Below are 18,540 nucleotides of genomic sequence, written 5' to 3' on the forward strand. Positions count from 1 at the left end.
GAGCTTATACCAAGCGAACATTTGATTAGAAGAGAAGCTTCCATGATAAGATCTACATCGTTTCCATGGGCATGAACACAAAGTTCAAGGTCGAATCCCACTTCTTCAATGCATAACCTTTCATTCACTCCTCATTATTGAAGAAATTGTAGTGCAGAAGATTTATCTGGCGAAGTACCAGAAGAGTAAGACTCGTGAGAACTCTCAGGTTCACACGGATTATGGAAGGCATAAGTTCAACCCATCGGGGCATTTTTACGAATCTATACAACCATCAACCAAGCAAAAGATACGAGTTCGAAAGCAGAGTATCGAAGTCAAAGAAGATGATACAATTTACCAAAGGCATTATGTATCTGAGGAAAGGCTCCAAAAGGTTGTTGAATATGAAGGACATTGTTAGATAAAATCCAACAAAGGGGTCTGGCGGTCCACATAGGATCTGATGTGAGTATCGGTACTCAACCAGTAGAAGAAAGAATGCAAAAGGCATCGGGTTATAGATATAACTAGATAACTTCAAAGCTTGAATACAAAGGAATTACGATTTTCAAATCAGAAGATCTGAAGTAGATGCTCTGATCAAAAGATAATTGAGTTGAATCAATACAGATCGACAATCAAACAAGGTTTGATTTGACAAGAACAAGCTCATGTTTGGAGTGACGTCTGAGCCGAAAGGATGAATGCTAGGATCTGATTGAGGATTACGAGCATTCGTGACATATTCGATCAAGGGACTCGAAACGATAGTGACAGAGGATGTCAACGAAGATTACTAGAATTATGGAATTAACCATAATGCAAGCAAACAAGAATTTCAACATCAATAGGCTCCTGCGGATTTTCGGAAGATCGAATAGTATTTCAAAGACTTTTGTGAAACATAAGAACAACTGGGGAAAAACAAATCCTTGATAGGTGTGAGGATTAATTTGTCGGTGTATTCAGGCGACAAGGAACTGCAAGGCAGTAGGCACAAAAGGATTCTTGGAACAACGACAAGTATTTCAGGGTATCTTGTAATAACAAGAGCAACTGGGGATCAGGGTATGAGCGACAAGGAAATGCACTTAGTCATAGGGGCTTGTTGGTGGTCGGGAATTGCAAACGCGATGAGCACAAGTTATCGGGAAAACATCAGAGAGTATCTTCGGAATCTTCTGGTGCAGCAGGCGATCATCTGTAGTAAGGGGCTCTCCGGGAGGAAGTAGTTACGAGATCCTAATGTTAGAGTTAGCAAAATCGTTTAACCCGAATGGAAGAGAGATCAGAGTCCGAGAGTATATACGAGGAATAAAAGATTCTAATACCACCCAATTGCGACGTGGGCCCGTAAGCCACACAGCCAAGTTAGTAAAATGGTTTTCAGTTTCTAGACTCAACTTCGGCAAAGGAGTTGGAAAGGGATATCCTACAGGCAGTTGGCTCTGATACCAACTTGTGACACCCTCGATTCAATCGTACACTAATCATACACGCAAATGTGTACGATCAAGATCAAGGACTCAAGGGAAGATATCACAACACAATTCTAGACACAAATTAAAATAATACAAGCTTTATATTACAAGCCAGGGGCCTCGAGGGCTCGAATACATAAGCTTGAGAACACAAGAGTCAGCGGAAGCAACAATATTTGAGTACAGACATGAGTTAGAAAAGTTTTCCTTAAGAAGGCTAGCACAAAAGCAACAACGATCGAAAAGGCAAGGCCTCCTGCCTGGGAGCCTCCTAACTACTCATGGTCGTCGGCGGTCTTCACGTAGTAGTAGGCACCGACGGTGGCATCTGGCTCCTAGGCTCCGACATCTGGTTGCATCAACCAGAAAGAAGAAGAAAGGGGGAAAAGGGGGAGCAAAGCAACAGTGAGTACTCATCCAAAGTACTCGCAAGCAAGGATCTACACTACATATGCAACATTATCAAAGGAAGGTTGTATATGTGGACTGGGCTGCAGAAATGCCAGAATAGAGAGAAGGCCTAGTCCTATCGAAGACTAGCATCTTCTGGAAACCACCATCTTGCAGCAACAAGAGGGAGTAGAGTAGCATAAAGTAAAGTAGTAGTAGTGTTATCAACCTCGGCCGGAGATCCTTTTCGACTCCCTGCGAGAAAGAAATCCCAGAGCCATACTATCTAGTTATCATCACAATCCATTTCTCATATCCATGTCTCATCATAGTCCATTTCTCATCTCAGGTATCCAGTTCTAGTTGTATCGATCGGGATACAACTCCAAGTGCCCGTTACCCTAGGACAGGCTATCGGTAGATGTTTTCTTCCCTGTGGGGGTGCACCAACTTACCCACCACGCTAGATTAACTCCGGCCGGACACACTTTCCTTGGTCATGCCCAGCCTCGGCCAAACAATACGCCGCAACCCGACCTAGTCTTAATAGAGAGGCCAACACGCCGGACTAAACCTATGCCCCCAGGGGTCATGGGCCATCTCCCCGGGAACTCCTGCATGTTGCGAACGCGGCCGGTGAGCAGACCTAGCTACCTCCTTCAACAAGGCAGGCGCTTACGCAGTCCAACTCGGCGCGTGCCGCTCAGTCGCTGACGTCTATTAAGCTTCGGCTGATGCATACAACGCAGAACGCCCATACTATGCCCACGTGATGGTTAGTGCTATCAGGCCAGAGGCCCCTCGGATCTAATATCCAAATCGTAGTGGATTAGGAACGCGCGGTAACAAGCAGAGACTCACGAAAGATGTGACCCCGTTGCCCCGTCTCGAGGACTTGTGGCAAGGGCTAGGAATGCCTGGCCATGCCTCGTAATTATCTCGCGGGCACCTTCCAGGTCCGCCTGACTCCACATCACTCGCAATTAAGCTCGCGCAGGTACCCCTCAGGGTCGACCCGTCTTTCCAAGTAACAGGGGTAAAGTCCAAGTATCCGGGTGTCCAAACATCAAGGGGAAAATCCGAGGAATCACCCCCGGTGAATTCCACTCGATGTAATCATCAAGGTGAACGTAAGAGGATCCACCCTCGAGGTTCACACTTGAGGGGTTGCATGACAGAGTCGTATCGGAAGTGGTTAAGGAGGAAATCACCCTCGATGACCACGACTGAATAGCTACACTACAGAGATCTCATCAGGAGTGATGTATAGGTTCCACCCTCGACACTCGATGGTAACTCTGCAGAGTCAAGCAACAAAAGGGGAAAGTGATGTGCGGTGTCGGGGCCTGGTCTTCGATCCCGGTGATCGGGTCCTCGATGATGAAGGAGGGGAAATAGGGACAAGGTGGGGGTCACTGATGTATCACTAACCAACCTATACTAAGCAGTTAAGGATAAGCAGGTAAGGTACAATAGCAGATACAAAAGCAGGCTATGCATCAGAATAGGAGAAAACAATAACAGTAGCAAAATCTAATGCAAGCATGAGAGAATGGAATGGGCGATATCGGGATGATCAAAGGGGGGGGGGGCTTGCCTGGTTGCTCTGGCAAGAAGGGGTCATCGTCGACGTAGTCAGTCACAGGGGCAACATCGGTCTCGGGGTCTACCGGAGAGAAGAGGGGGAAGAAACAGTAAATATAAAGAAAACATAGCATCACAAAGCATAACATGATGATAAGCAGGATTAGGGTCGACCTAACGTAGTACTACACGTTGCAGAGGGGATAAACATCCGAGGATGAATTCCCGACGTTAGGCGGATTACAAACAAAGGAAAAGAGGGGAAAGTTTTATGTTCAGCATGCTAGGGGCATGTGACAGATGAACGGACCACGTATTCAGATTCGTTGGATTTTTCTGAGCAACTTTCATGTAGAAAACATTTTCATCCGAGTTATGGTTTAATTTCTATGAATTTCTAAAGATTAAACCATTTTATAGAATTATTAAATTAATAGAAAAGGAATATGATGTCAGCATGATGCCATGCTGACATCAGCAAGTCAACAGCGGCTGTACAGGTCAAACCTGACATGTGGGTCCAGAGGGACCCACATGTCAGCCTCTGTGACTTTAACAATGTTAATTTAGACTAACAGAGGGTTAATTAGAGGGTTGGCCCCCTTGTCAGTGCCTCATTTAGTTAACTAATTAGTTTTCATTTACTAAACATTTTAGTTAATTAACTAGGCGATGGGGCCCGCATGTCAGAGACACGGGGCTGCCACATCAGCAGTTGACTGGGTCAACCCAGTCAACTAGGACCCGCGGGGCCCACTGGCAGTGGCTCTGGGGTGGCCCCAGGCCAGCCACGTCAGCGGTGGCCGGCGGCTCGACGCCGGCGACGCCAAAATGCGGCGGAGGGCCTCGGGCCTCGTCGGATTTCGCCTACAGGCGACCATTTCGCGCGTGCTAGGGTGCGTTCGAACGAGCGGAGCAGCGCGCGTCGAACTGCGGTGGTGGCCCGGCCGGAAAAGGTCGGTGACGGCGACGACAAGCGGCGGGGGCGGCGCCGGAGTTCGGGCACGAGCGGATCCGGCTATACTCGGCACGGCGGAGCGAGCTAGCTAGCGTTACAAAGCCCTATGCCCGTGCTGAGCACGACTGCGAGCTCGGGCGAGATGGACGGAGAGTGTGGACACGGCGACGAGTACGGTGGCGGAGGCGCGCTACGGCCAGGACGGTAGCTACGGCTAGGGGCGCGGTGAGGCGAGGAGGGAGAGGGGAGAGGATGGAGTGGAGCTCACCGAGCGGTCAAGAAAGACCCTTGGTGGCTTAGGAGCAGCAGAGCTCGCCGGGGAGGAAGGGGATCGCCGGCGGCCGTCGAGGAAGAAGACGACTCGATCCGTGGCCTGCGGTGCTCCTCGAGCTCGATGGTGAGGCGTAGTCGACGTAGAGGTCGTCGGCGCGTCTTGTGGACATGCTGGCGAGGCGCGGGGTGGCCGGTGGCCGCGGCTATGGCGCAGCCATGGCGACGGTGGCGCTCGGTGGTGGACGGGGAACGAAGGGGGAGACGAGGAGGAATCTGGTGGGGACAGGGAGAGGTGGAGCGGGGCAAGTGGGGAGCGGAGGAGTGAGTGGGGCGCAGGGGAGAGGACCGAGGCGTCGGGGGCTTATCCCCTCGCCGGCGACTCCGAGGCGGCGTGACGGCAACCGAGCACGGGCGCGCGCGTGGCGATGTTCGGTCGGTGGAACAGGAGGTGGGGAAAGCGACTGGGGAGGGGGCGTGGGCCGTCCTGCTGGGATGGGTCGAGGCCCATGGGAAGGCCAGGGGTTGAGGCCCAAGGGGGGCGCGGTGGCCAGCTGGGCCAGTCAGCCCAATTGAGGGGGGAGGGCTTTTCCTTTTTCTTTTACCTTAAACAATTTTTCTTTTCTTTTAAAACTTCTGTTTCAAATAGTTTAGGCCAGTTAAACAATTTTCATTAAAATGTTGGTTCACCACCAATATTAATTATGCATTATTTGGCACAAGATGAACATTTTAGTTTTCATGTTCAAGCAATTTTGAATTTCACTCATAATTTGGATTTGAATTGAATTGAGTTCGAAAGCAAATGAGGATTAGCAACAGTAGGAGTGATGACATGGCACCATCAACAGAGGGTTACTGTAGCATGATTCTCGGGGTGTTACAATAGGATGTCTTCTTCAGAAGCTTGTGAAGGTAAATCGGTTGATGACATGGCATGCAGTATCAATGGCTTCGAGCCAGAATTTTCTTGGAGTCTTGTATTCATCAAGCATCATTCAAGCCATCTCGATAAGAGTTCTGTTCTTGCGCTCAACGATGCCATTCTGCTGAGGTGTGTACGGAGCAGAGAACTCATGAGTGATGCCCAATGTATCCAGGTAAAGGTCGAGGCTGGTGTTCTTGAATTCTGTGCCGTTGTCACTTATGATATGCTTGATCTTGAAACCATAGTTTGTCATGGCACGATTGGCAAAGCGTATGAAGACATCCTGCACTTCATTCTTGTAGATGATTATATGCACCCAAGTATATCTTGAATAATAATCAACAATGACGAAGCCATAGAGGCAAGCAGTGGTAGTAAGAGTAGAGTAGTGAGTAGGGCCAAATAAGTACATGTGTAGCAGCTCGAAGGGTTCTGATGTCGTCATGATTGTCTTCGAGGGATGCTTGGCCCTAGTCATCTTCCCAGCTTCGTAAGCACCACACAGATGATCCTTCTTGAACTTGACGCCCTCGATGCCCACGACATGTTTCTTCTTTGCAAGAGTGTGCAAGTTCCTCATGCCAGCATGCCCTAGCCTTCGATGCCAAAGCCAGCACTCTGAAGCTTTTGCTAGGAGACATACGGCCATCTGTGGTCCTGCTGAGAAGTCTACCATATACAGATCATCTTTCCGATATCCTTCAAAGACTAGAGACTTGTCAGATTCCATTAGAACAAGGCAACGATATTTTCCAAATATCACAATCATGTTTAAGTCATAAAGCATTGAGATCGACATTAAGTTGAAACCAAGGGATTCAACAAGCATCACTTTATCCATGTGCTGATCCTTTGAGATTGCAACTCTACCTAGACCCAATACCTTGCTTTTACCAGTATCAGCAAATGTGATGTGACTCTTGTCTGATGGACGTAGTGTTGAATCCATCAGAAGACTTCGATCACCAGTCATGTGGTTAGTGCATCCACTATCCATAATCCATCCTGAAGACTTTGGTGTCATACCCTATAGTGCAGTTAGGGGGATAGGCTTCACCAAGGGTATTGTGAAGCATAAACATTTGACGAACAAGCGGATTATGAAAGCTTAGATCCAAGTTAGGACTGATAGGAAGACTGGCAAGCGATTCAGGAACAAAATACATAATAAGTCCATTTGGGCATTTTATCTTGCACCCTACAAGATGTTTTAGGTCCCCAGCAATTGCATCGGATGCCTTTGATTTCCGTCTGGAGACCTTTTCCTGCAAAAGAGAGTTAAGTTTTCTTAACCACCCACATTTTCAGGGGTGGCTTCGAAGCAATGAGTCTAAGTGCAGCATCTGAGAACTTTGGCTTTGGAACCCTAACAAATAGCCTTGCAGGAGGAGAATAATACTCATAAGAATAAGCAGAAAAGTTCTTTGTTCTATGAACATAGCGGTTTGAGGAAACGCGCTCATATTCATGGGTCTGAGTATGATTTCCCTACAAAACATTGGCGTTAGGGTGACTCAGGTGAGTCCTCTTTCTGTATGAAGCCTTTGGACCATATGAAGCCTTTGGTCTGGGGTTTGTCTTCTTCCCAGGTGGTGTCATGACAACATTCACAGGAAGATTCTTAAGACAATTTTTGGGTACCCAGAGTTTCATCGTAGGTGGCCCATTCCTGCAGTTAGTACCAATGTACATGGCAAACACTTCACCATTCTGATTCTTAAACAGTTTATAGTTTGCATCAAAGGATTCATCAATGATAATAGGGTTAGCACAAGTGAAGCCAGATAAGGTGGATGGATCCACTGAAGGTTCCTTTGCAGCAACCCATGTGGTTTTGGGGTACTGCTTAGGCTTCTAGTAAGAACCATCAACATTCATTTTCCTCTCGAACCCAACACCCTCTTTCCTAGGGTTTCGGTTCAGAATCTGCTTTTTGAGGACATCACATAGTTTCTGATGCCCTTTGAGACTCTTGTACATCCTTGTTTCAAGCAATGTCTTCAACCTAGCATTTTCATCAGCAATAGTAGTGGTATCCTCAGCAGAGGGGTTAGTTACCACATCAGCAGTTGAAGATAGTGCAAAAGTAGCAGCAGTAGAACATTCAGCAACAGAGGTAGCGTTATCACGCTCAATGCATTTTAGACACGGTGGTTCAAATCCTTCCTGAGTGGGATTGATCTGTTGAGCGCGAAGTGACCCGTTCTCCTTTTGAATATCTTCATGAATCATTCTCAATTTCTCAAGTTCTTGCTTCCTTTGTAGATAATCGTAGGAAAGCTTTTCATGAGTTGTTGAGAGCGTTTCATGACGACTTTCAAGTTCATCGTACTTAACATGAAGATTTTTTATGTCTTCAATTAAGGATTGAGATCGGGTCATTTCCGCGTCCAACAGGTCATCGCTTTTGTCTAACAATTTTTGAATATGTTCCATAGCTTTCTGTTGTTCAGTTGCAATTTTAGCAAGGGTTTTGTAGCTAGGTTTGGATTCACAATCGGAGTCATCTTCATTGGATGTTTGAAAGTAAGCATCGCCTGATTTTACCTTGGCACCATGTGCCATGAAGCAGTAGGTGGGAGCAGAGTTGTCCTTGTCTTTAGCATCAGCGTTGGTGACGGAGCCATTGTCTTCACTGTTGAAGATGGACTTGACAACGTAGGCTGTAGCTAGAGCCAGACTTGCAATGCCAGAGTCGGCCTCGTCCTCAGAGTCCACCTCTGCCTCCTCAGAAGCAGACTCCTCCTCTGAATCCATCTCCTTGCCAACAAAAGCACGACCCTTGCCAAATGAACTCTTCTTGTGTGATGAAGACTTCGATGTAGACTTGGAAGAAGACTTTGAGGATTTCTTCTTCTTCTTGTCATCAGGATCATATTCCTTGCTCTTCTTCTTCTCATTGTCCCACTGTGGACACTCAGAGATGTAGTGACCAGGTTTCTTGCACTTGTGGCATGTTCTCTTCTTGTGGTCATGGGTAGAAGCTTCATCGCTTCTTGAGCTGGATCGTGAAGACTTTCTGAAGCCTTTCTTCTTAGTGAATTTCTGGAACTTCTTCACAAGCATAGCGAGCTCCTTTCCAATGTCTTCAAGATCACCAGAACTGCAGTCAGATTCTTCTTCAGATGAGGAAACAACCTTTGCCTTCAAAGCACGAGTTCGGCCATAGTTGGGACCATAGATATCTCGTTTCTCAGATAGCTGAAACTCATGTGTGTTGAGCCTTTCAAGTATGTCAGACGGATCGAGAGTCTTGAAGTCAGGGCGTTCTTGAATCATCAGGGCTAGGGTGTCAAACGAGCTGTCAAGTGATCTCAGGAGTGTCTTGTCGATTTCATGCTTGGTGATCTCAGTGGCACTAAGTGCCTGAAGCTCATTTGTGATATCAGTGAGGCGATCGAATGTGAGCTGGACGTTCTCATTGTCGTGTCTCTTGAAGCGGTTGAAGAGGTTGCGAAGGACACTGATCCTTTGATCTCTCTGGGTTGAGATGCCTTCATTGACCTTGGAGAGCCAGTCCTAGACTAGCTTCGATGTTTCCAGAGCACTCACACGGCCATATTGTCCTTTGGTCAGATGACCACAGATGATGTTCTTGGCAGTAGAATCTAGTTGAACGAACTTCTTGACATCAGCAGGGGTGACACCTTCACCGGTCTTGGGAACGCCGTTCTTGACGACATACCAGAGGTCGACATCAATGGCTTCAAGATGCATGCACATCTTATTCTTCCAGTAGGGGTATTCAGTGCCATCGAAGATAGGGCACGCAGCGGAGACTTTGATTATCCCTGCAGTCGACATAGCTAAAACTCCAGGTGGTTAAACCGAATCACACAGAACAAGGGAGTACCTTGCTCTGATACTAATTGAAAGAGCTGGATATCGACTAGAGGGGGTGAATAGGCGATTTTTATGAAAGTCTTCAAAACATGGGAGTTACGAAGACAAACAATAGAAATGATCCTATTGATATGCAGCGGAAGGTAGACTACACTAGGCAAGCCATAGTCAAGTATTCAATGAAGTGAAAGCACGAAGACTATTAGCAGCTAGGTAGTATGGATCAGGATGGAAGACAGTATGAAGCCAATCAGAACAAGTAGTCACACAGTGAGGTCAAACAGATAATGCAAGCAGGCAATGACTTCACGAAGACAAACTGAAAGTGAAGAGATGGAAGAGATAGAACCAGTAGCTTGGAGAGGACAGTGATTTGTTCGACCAATTCCAGTTGCTGTGACAACTGTATGTCTGGTTAGGGAGGCTGAGATTTAACTCAGAAGACCGTGTCTTCATCTTATTCCCCTTGAGCTAAGGACACCTAGTCCTCGCCCAATCACTCTGGTAAGTCTTCAAGGTAGACTTCCAAACATTCACAGACTTCGTTCACCGGCAATCCACAATGACTCTTGGATGCTCAGAACGCGACGCCTAACCGGCTAGAGGATTCACAGTCCTCAAGTGTAACAAGTCTTCAGATCACGCGGACAGAAAGACTTCAGTGATGCCTAACACTCTTTGGCTCTGGGTGTTTTGGGCTTTGTCCTCGCAAGGATCTCTCTCTCTCAAAAGCTTCGGAGGTGGGTTGCTCTCAAACGACAAAAGTCGTGCAGTAACTCTAAGCAGCCACCAATTTATGGTGTAGGGGGTGGGCTATTTATAGCCACTAGGCAACCCGACCTGATTTGTCCGAAATGACCCTGGGTCACTAAGGAACTGACACGTGTTCCAACGATCAGATTTCAAACACACGCGGCAGCTTAACTTGGGCTACAAGTAAAGCTGACTTATCCGACTCTGGATAAGATTTGCTCTCATTGTCTTCACTCGAAGTCATAGGATTTGGTTGAGCATCACTTCAGTCACTCTGACTTTGTTAACTTGGACCCCACTTTAACAGTACAGTGGTTCCTATGACTCAACAAAGAAGAAAAGGAAAGCACGAAACAACTAAGTCTTCGCGCTCCATAGTCTTCATGCGATGTCTTCTCATGTCATAGACTTCAATGTGAATATCTTCACAGACCACCATTGTCTTCAATGCCTTCACACATTTTTAGGGGCCATCTCCGGTAGGTAAACCGAATAAATGAGGGACTACTATCTGTGTTATCCTGCAATTCTCACAAACACATTAGTCCCTCAACCAGGTTTGTCGTCAATACTCCAAAACCAACTAGGGGTGTCACTAGATGCACTTACAGTTGGAGAGTCCTTCGTTGCCTTCTATTTGAAATCTGGTCCCAGCGGTAGTACAGCGTACCACAGCGGTAGTACCGCTCAAGAGCTACAAGCGGCAGTACCGCTCCTCAGCGGTAGTACCGCCTGGAACTCTGAGCCGTAGTACCGCGCTCCTACCGCCTTGACTCTCAGGTGTCACTCCTCGTGTTGGGTTTTGCGGCACTGGCAGCGGCAGTAGCCGCGGTAGTGCCGGTCGTGAGCGGTAGTACTGCCCTGACCACCGCTGTAGTACTGCCCTGGGTCCAGAACCTGCTCCGCCTCTGTCTTTCCTCTGTCTGCGCGTGTCAGTGTACAAAAGTAGGGGCACACCTTTGTACCCCTTTACTTGTGCACGGGCAGTCAGAGCCACGCGCCACGACCACACTAGGCAGGGCAGAAGGAGGGAACTGGAGCACAAGGTGGCCGAAGACGACGCCAAGACCAAGGAATGAAGAGATCAAATAGGTTCCCCTAGCAAGGCCCTTGCCGGGGCGGCCTCAGCAGCCCCGCCAAGAGCCTTGCCGGGGCAGCTCGTCCAAACACCATCGGAGTGCGCCACCCTCGAGCCCACAGCCCCTAACATGGTCAACCACGTTGAGGCAAGGACTCGGGAGGCACCTCCTTGATGGCATGCAGATCTTTGTCAAGACCATGAACACACAAGATCAGATGAAAACCAGAAGACGGCAACCCTTGGCGGGATTCCAGCCAGGGAGGTCCACAAGACCCCCGGCAAGCACCTTGCCTGGGACGACGACAATGCTGCGGCAAAACCCTTACCAGGATCCCAGCAAGGCCCTTGCCGAAGGCATCTGCGGGGCCACACCAGGCCCACGTCAACCAAGATTCCACCAACCGTCCCCAAGCAGCTGCTAGCTCAAACCAGCTGGGCATGCACCTACGTGGCGACGGGCGACTTCTACGCCAACTCAGCGAGCACCTGCGTGGTGGTATGCAAATCTTCGTGAAGGCTCCACCACCGCGCCACCTCAGCTGCCTGCCTACATGGCGCCACACGCACCGCTGGTCTGGGCGCGTGTCAAAGCCAGGCGAGGCATCAACGGACGGGACGGGCCCCGTTCCCGTCCCCGATAAAGCTAGGGGACACCTAAGCGATGCATTAAATGCATCTTGTCCTATAATACGAGGGATAACCTCGTGATACTTTAGACCTTTCCACCTCCTGTGTGCCACTGTGGCAACCCCTTTTTCCTATAAAAGGAGGCCCGAGGCGACCAGGAGAGGGATTCGGCTTTTCTGAGCTCGTTACACCCCGTAGCTAGCTCAAGAACACTCTATACATCCACCAAAGCAGGACTAGGGTTTTACGCATCCTCATGGCCCAATCCTGGATAAACGAACCGCGTGCTCCCTGTCAGAGCCGCTCTTCTCTCAACCCCGCACCCCGCCAACCGTAGTAGGGATTCTTGTGATCCCATAGGTGTCGTTTCCCCGACATCTTTGGCACGCCAGGTAGGGGGCGCAGTTGTGAGAATCGGCTTTAGCAGCTAGTTTAGCGTTTCTTCATCGCCATGGATCCTAAGAAGAAGGCGGCCAAAAGAACGACGCCGGTGCGGCAACAAAAAGCTAAGTCACACTGAACCCCAGATATTTCCATTCTTTTATATGAGGTTATTCCCCTCGGAGATGTCATTCTTTGTATGAAAAACTTGCACGCAAAAGGGGCCCTCCCGCAATCGGCAATGCCTTTGTTCTGTTTCAAGTCCGCTCAACAGCTCAAGCGGCTGCGTCGAGAGCGGCTGGGTAGCCTTCCGCAATTGGCAACACTCTTGATTCTGACTCGAGTCAAGCTCGACAGTTCGAGCGGCCGTGTTAAAGGCGGTAAGGTGGTTCGCCTGGCGGCACGCACACCCGACAGGCCAATGGGGACCCGTCCCCAAGACGCCGCCCTGGGTTTATGCGCTGGCGAACCTACCCAGTTAACATAGGGTGGACATACAAAGATATATCAAACAGGAAAATACCATGCATAATCTCAAAATACTGCAGAGTTATATTACATCAAATCATTGCTGCGGTTCTAACTAAAGATAAAAATTGTCTTGGTCATGAACCTGCAGCGATGATGAGAAATGGGGTGCCTAGTCCCGGCGCTGGCCCTCCACCCTCTTGGTTTCGTCAATGCCACTGATGATGGGCTTGATACGCTCCTTGAGCGCTGTGAGGTCAGTACCCTCCGGCAAGCTCTCCATCGGGGCTTCGAAGTCGAGGTCGGGGTTCCAGTGCGCCATCTTGGTGAGGACCTTGGTCATGCCCCCCCGGCAAAGTCGCCGGGCCTCGACGGCCAGCGTGGCTGCCCTACTGGAGTGAAGATAAGCCAGGGCCCTAAGGACACCCTCGAAGAACTGGGTCAGCTTGGCGTTGACGGTCCCGCTGCACTCTGGGGTATACCTCACATTTGGCATCCCCATGGTAGCCAGCTACGTGGTGACCTTGCCGGCGATATCCTCGAGACGGCTAATCCAGCGATTCTCGCCCTCCACAAAATCCTTGTGGGTGGCGGCTTCCTTCTTCCGCAGCTACTTCTCCTTCTCCAAATCCTTGGTCAGGATTTCCTCCCGGGCTTTGCTATCCGACAGCATCTTCTCGAGACCCTCCAGCTTCAGCTTGAGGTCTTCGATGGAATTGTTGGCCTCGGTGAGCTCCCCGGCCTTGCTGATGGCCGCTCCCTACGCATCCGTCAAGGCGCTGTTGAGCGTGTTCTTCTCCTGGGACAGCTTCAGGACCTGCTCCTTCAGCCCGTCCCGTTCCACCTCTAGCTCCTTCACCTTCCCGGCGTGAACCAGAGCCTGGGCATTGAGTCCCTCTTTGTGCCTCTGCTCCAGCTCTTGAGTCCGTTGCACGACAAGAGTCTCGAGCTCCTAATCCTTGCCGCGGAGTGTTGCGGCAAGTTTCTCCTCGCGCGCGGCAAGATCCTCCTCCTGGGAGTCCAGCACGGCCTGGTGCTGAACCCGAGCGGCCTCGGCTGCAGCGACCGAGTTCGCTGCCGCCTCCTAGGCCTTCTCAATGTCGGCCAGCTTCATGATGAGCTCCACATTGTGCTTGGCTAGCTCATCCTGGAAGGCCTCCAGCTCCTCGCGGGTTTGACGGAACCAAGTCTGCATCTCAGCAATGCGCGCCTTGAAGTCCACCTCCGACTTGTCCACCGTTGCCATCCTGGACTTGGCCTTGTCCAGACGGGCGCGGTGGAGCGCCTGGAGCTTCTGGAAATTGGCCCCCATGGCATGGAGAAGCCGCTCTTCCTGGGAGCCGTCGCCGCTGGTGCTCGGTTCATCAACAACCTCAAGCCCGGTGGCGGTGAGAATCTCCTCGTCGAAGACCTCCCCCTCGGCAGGCGCCCTGGAACTTGACGCCCCTGGAAGATGGATGAAAAGGTCATCGACCACCTTTAGATACCTGCCGGAGCCAGAGGTTGCGGAGGAGGAAGGTTGGTCATCGACCACCTCCCCCTCGGCAGCGGCCTTGCCGGCCTCCCCGGTAGGCCCCCCGTTGGCCTCTTCGGCAGTAGCCTCGCCATTCGCCTCGACAGGCCCCTTGGCGGCGTCCTCGGTGGCCTCCTCGGCGGCAATCTTATCGGCCTCCACCATGGCCTCCTCGGCGATATTCCCGATGACAGTCTCCACATCCTCCATGTCCACCGAGGGAGGATCTGGGTAACGAGAGAGGCGATGAAGCAAAGAAAAAGAACAAGAGAAAAACAAGGACACATGACAGACGACTCACCAGTGCCTAGCTGGAAGCAGAAGTCCCCTCCCCGCCAACATTTGGCGCTGAGGCAAAGTCACCAGCGCCCAAGTTCTCCTCCTCCTCCTCCATGTGCATGGGCTCGGTACTTGGCGCCCTTGTCAGGGACGCCCCTCAGGGCGGCGTGGTCGATGGAGGCGGCGTGTTGGGAGTAGCCCTCTGCGGCTCCTCCTGTTGCCGCTCCCCTCCTATGTACCCGGCAAGATGAGCACTAGAGTATCGTACCCATGACATGTGTCGACAAGAGGAGGGTGATGAACTTACGCTGGTGGCTGTGCCGGGGGCTGCTGTCCGGGCTGCTCAATACTACCAGTGGCGCCCTTGAAGCACCCACCGGGGGCTAGCCGCCCGCCGAGGCCTTGGCCCTCTTCACCCTTTGGGCCAGCGTCTCCACGTCCCTGCAAAGACAAAGATAGATCAAGATAAGTGGCACGATTCAGGGGAACAGAGATGGCAGTAAGGAACAGAGTACTTACTCATCGTCCACCTCCTCCTCCTCTGCTGCTTTCCTTTTCCTCTTCGAGCTAAGGGACCCATAGTCAAAAGTAACCCCCGCGTCGACATCCGAGTCAGCATCCGCCGGAGGGGTGAAGAAGGCGGGGTCTGGGCATGCCTAGATGAAGAAGGGGCAGCTGTCTTCTTCTTCACCGCGGCCTTCACCAGTTTCTTCGCTGCCACGGCCCTCGTGTGGCGCCCGGGCTCCCCTAGGGTCAGCTGTGGCCGTCCAGCCCTGCCGGGCTGGACCGGTTCGCTGCAGGACTCGCCCTCTCCCCGTAGCAGGTGTCGGGCCTGCAGCCTCAGCCTCCTCCTCTGACGATTCACCGACCACGTCCTCAACAAGAGGGGCCCCGGTGTTGACGCTGCTAGCCTCCCCAGCAGCTTCCGCCCACTGGGTGAGCTCCCTCTCCTCCACTTCCGCCGCAGCCCTGTTCTCCACGCCACCAACGCTGCCGGCCTCCTCGGCAAGCCGCGTCTTCCTCGCCCTGGCGGTGATGTAGTCCAGTTCCGCCTGGGAAGTGTCCTGGACAAGCAGCCGCTCGGCGTCGGTGTTGACGAGCCCCTTGTGCAGAGTGTCGAAGAACTGCTACACCTAGGTATCCTCCGGCGCGCCCCAGTTCTGGACTGGGCCGTGCGTGTTGCAGTCAGGCATCATGGCAATGATGTCGGTCCGGTGCGAATTATTGCACAACGGGACCACTCCTGCCGGCAACTTGAACAAGGGCCCCCTGACGACCTTGCCGGCCTTCGCGGCAGCCCTCCCGGCCTTGCCAGTCCGCCCGACCTCGTCATCACGGCCCACGTCAAGCTGGAAGAGTCGTTGGCAGAAATGGGCATGCTGCATCACTGTGAAGTTGTGGTCGAGGCCAGGACGAAGCCGCATAATATCAGCGGGGTTCGTGAAAAGCCAGGCCGGCCTCCCCTTGTTGTGCAGCGGAGAAATCCGGCAGTGGATGAAGTCCGCCCCGATCATCTCAAGGGTGAGCCCGGCCTTGGTAAGCTGAAGAATCCTTGTGGTGGTGACGGTGAGCTTCTCGTCGTCAGCATCAACATCACTCCAATCATTTCTGCGGACCGGCGGCACCTGGCGGACCTCGCAAAATGCCGACGGGTCTTCTTCTTCAATCCAGCACCACCGGCTCCACCATTCTTCCCACCTCCCCTTCATGGAGCCCTCTAGGTACGCTCCCTTGGACTTTGGAATCCAGGCAACGCAACCAAAGATGACGCCCCCCATTTGGATCTGAGGGAAGAAGTAGTGGCGGAAAAGCACCGTGTTGGGATGCACCCCGGCAAAGCCCTCACAGAGGTGCGCGAAAAGAGCCATGCACGCCATGGCATTTGGGGTAAAATCCAAGAGGTGGAAGCCGTAGGTGTGCATGACGTCACTGAAGAAATCAGAGAAGGGGGGACAGAGGCCATAGGAGAAGTAGTCGATGAACAAGGGGTACCGATTTGGGACGGCCTCGGCGCAGTTGGCGGGGATGACGCGCGTGGCTGGATGCCCCGTTTTCTCTCCCCCCGTCTTCACCCCCCACAGGGGTTTGAAGTCCTTCCGGAGCTCGAACACGTCAACCATCAAAGGGAAATAGGCGAGCTGCATCCGCTGGGCAGCCAGCGCGCTTTCCGGCGGCTCCGTTCCTCTGGCACCCTTGGCCGCCCCCTTGCCCTTGGTGGATTTTGCCGCCATGCCGGCTGGGGGAGCAAGGGACAGAAGGCGGTGAAGACACAACGGCGACTAGCAAAGGCAAGAACTCGAGGAGGAAGAAGAAAGAGGGCGGCGGCTCTGAGATTGGAAAAGGCACAGGGAGAAGGGGTAAAGTGAGCAGCACGCCCGCGGTTATCCCTTTTTACGAGGAAGGCGCGGGCCGCCTCCTTTCCCACTAACTGCGACATGACGCATGCGTGCAGGAACCGCCCCACGCGTGCCTCCCATGTCACGCGCGCTTCTCCATGACGCGCGTTCAGCACGGGTCGTGGGGAGGCGCAGCGGACGAAAAATTACTGCGGTGAAAATCCGCCCCGCCTGCCCGCGCACCGTTCTGGGCCTAGCCCAACAACGCGTCACACTTATGTGTGGCCCAGTCAGAGCACGGGCAGTCAGAACCACGCGCCACGACCACACTAGGCAGGGCAGAAGGAGGGAACTTGTCATGCCCAGGACACACCCGCCGGTGGTCGTTACTCCTGGCGGGATCTAGACTGGCCCCACAAATCAATACTAGTCTTTTCTATGCACTTTGTCTGCACTCATGCGCACCCGGGAGCAACTTCCCGGTTGGTCACCCATCCTGGCACTACTTCAAGCTGAGAATGCTTAACTTTGGAGTTCTCTCCGAATGGGCTCCTGGAAAAGAAGGAATTCCTTATTGATATGAGTAGTCTATCATGTCTATCATCCCTAATAAGCCAGGCCATTACATACACCCCCACTCAGAGGAACCGACGTCCTCGTCGGGCCACAGGAACGTTACCTCTTGGCACATATGTTTGTGCTTCCAGTACAGTACATGTGCCATGCCGTGTGCCACGACGGGTCACAAACGTCATGAACAACATGACCACGCACCTGTCCGCAACCATCCACGTAACCGCGAGGGTTGGCTCTGATACCAACTTGTCACGCCCAGGACACACCCGCCGGTGGTCGTTACTCCTGGCGGGATCTAGACTGGCCCCACAAATCAATACTAGTCTTTTCTGCGCACTTTGTCCTCACTCATGCGCACCCGGGAGCAACTTCCCGGTTGGTCACCCATCCTGGCACTACTTCAAGCTGAGCACACTTAACTTTGGAGTTCTCTCCGAATGGGCTCCCGGCAAAGAAGGAATTCCTTATTGATATGAGTAGTCTATCATCCCTAATAAGCCAGGCCATTACAGAACTGGAGCGCAAGGTGGCCAAATACGACACCAAGACCAAGGAATGAAGAGACGAAACAGGTTCCCCCGGCAAGGGCGCCACGACCACACTAGGCAGGGCAGAAGGAGGGAACTGGAGTGCAAGGTGGCCAAAGATGACGCCAAGACCAAGGAATGAAGAGACGAAACAGGTTCCCCCGGCAAGGCCCTTGCCGGGGCGGCCTCAGCAGCCCCGCCAAGAGCCTTGCCGGGGCAGCTCGTCCAAACACCATCAGAGTGTGCCACCCTTGAGCACACAACCCCTGACATGGTCAACCACGTTAAGGCAAGGACTCGGGAGGCACCTCCTTGATGGCATGCATATATTTGTCAAGACCATGAACACACAAGATCATATGAAAACCAGAAGACGGCGACCCTTGGTGGGATTCCAGCCAGGAGGTCCACAAGAGCCCCGGCAAGCACCTTGCCGGGGACGACGACAACGCCGCGGCAAAACCCTTGCCGGGCTCCCGGCAAGGCCCTTGCCGAAGGCATCCGCGGGGCCACAACCAGGCCCACGTTGACCAAGATTCCACCAACCGTCCCCAAGCAGCTGC

The sequence above is a fragment of the Triticum aestivum genome, chromosome 6B (genome assembly GCF_018294505.1).
Source record: "Triticum aestivum cultivar Chinese Spring chromosome 6B, IWGSC CS RefSeq v2.1, whole genome shotgun sequence".
Classification (NCBI taxonomy): domain Eukaryota; kingdom Viridiplantae; phylum Streptophyta; class Magnoliopsida; order Poales; family Poaceae; genus Triticum; species Triticum aestivum.